General features: G+C 41.2%; 1 long non-coding RNA gene across 2 annotated transcripts in view; it reads left to right on the forward strand.

Annotated features, from left to right (window-relative positions):
- The window catches only part of LOC115067927, a 7681-nt gene that overhangs the window by 3921 nt on the left and 2287 nt on the right, over window positions 1-1473 (forward strand). Inside the window, exon 1 of one of the 2 annotated variants that reach the window (XR_003847287.1) lies at window positions 7-980. The exons of the other annotated variant lie outside the window; for it this stretch is intronic. This is a non-coding gene — a long non-coding RNA (uncharacterized LOC115067927). Of the gene's footprint in view, window positions 1-6; window positions 981-1473 lie in introns of those variants that run through there. 2 annotated transcript variants of the gene reach the window in all.

The following is a 1473-nucleotide window of genomic DNA, read 5'->3' on the forward strand; positions in this document are numbered from 1 at the left end:
CGCCAGGGCCGGGATGAGTCATACACTGAGTTTATCAGTTGCCTTACAAGTGCGGCTGAAAGGATAGCTGGGGAATCAGAAGAAAGTGCTTTTGTAAAACATCTGGCCTTTGAAAATGCTAATTCCGCCTGCCAAGAAGCAATTAGACCCCACCTGCAAAGCACCCTTTCAGATTATATTAACAAGGGAAACAGAATTGCCCTAAGGGCCTTTTCTTATCAGTTTGAGTATTAGTATACCAAAAACAGTGTTGGAAGAGATTTCTAAATTGACAGTAGCAGCCTGGAGAAAGCTTCCAGGAGCAGGAGGTACAACCACTGTTCTTTCTAGAATTAGACAAAAACAAGAAGAACCATATAAAAATTTTGTAACAAGATTAGAAAAAGCATTGCAAAGGATAATGCCTTCATCTGAGGAATCAGAAATTTTATTAAAACAATTGGCTTGGGAAAATGCTAACTTTCTATGTAAAGAATTAATAAGGCCAATTAAGAAAACAGGCTCTTTACAGGATTATGTAAAAGCCTGCATAGACGCCTCACCAGCAGTGGTCCAAGGAATGGCCTATGCTGCAGCAGTGAAGGGACAGCATTATGTAATTAACCTTTTTCCGGCTTTAGAGACTGCTCTGTTATCTGGAAGCTCAAAAAATTCTACTTTTATTACAAAAATTACAAAGCATGATTATTAACAGGCAAAATAAATGTTTTATTAGTCATATAAGAGGACATACTAATTTGCCAGGTATGCTATCTTTAGGTAGTAAAATAGCAGACTTATTAACCAAAGAACAATTTATGGGAAACTCTCTGAGAAGGGAGCTGCCCGACAATATTCTGAAGACTCCCCAGCAGGGGACATGCATCAGCCTCGCTGTAGGGCAGTACCAGCAAACTCCCTGAGAGGGTACTTGCATCAGTCCCGGCTGTTTCTGCTTCCCCAGTCTGACCTCCGGTTTCTCCTCCCACACCACCAGCAAGGTAAGAGCGATCGAGAAACCACTTTTGATTTTTGGTTTCTCTCCTGGTTTTGGCTAGCCGGCGATCTGTCGCCATCTGGTTCTGAGCTCTGATCAGAGAAACTAGGTGGGAAGCTGGATGCAGCAAATATCCCCCTAGTCAGGTTCCAGAGGAGACGTCCCTGGACCCGCCTGTCCTGAGCCCAAAAGCTTGTCTTTTGGGTCCTGGATTTAATGGCAATATGGTTGATGTTATTTGTCCGTGCTTGTCTTGTTCTGTGTTTTGGTCTTGTATCTGTGTTTGTCATGGGTGCCTGTGCTGAGATCTCAAGTAATTCTATTATGTATGTCTATGATTATTGTCTTCATACATTTCCATCAAAAACCATAAATATCTTTATTTTATTGGCTGAACTGGTTGTTTAAGGTCCTTATTTATTGCATACCTTTTGATTTGGGTTTGCTTTCATAACATCTCTTTGGTTTGCTCACTTTGGAAGTTATTTTGGGTTTGA

Source organism: Nannospalax galili, unplaced genomic scaffold, assembly GCF_000622305.1.
Source record: "Nannospalax galili isolate Female #2095 unplaced genomic scaffold, S.galili_v1.0 scaffold1687, whole genome shotgun sequence".
Classification (NCBI taxonomy): Eukaryota; Metazoa; Chordata; class Mammalia; order Rodentia; family Spalacidae; genus Nannospalax; species Nannospalax galili.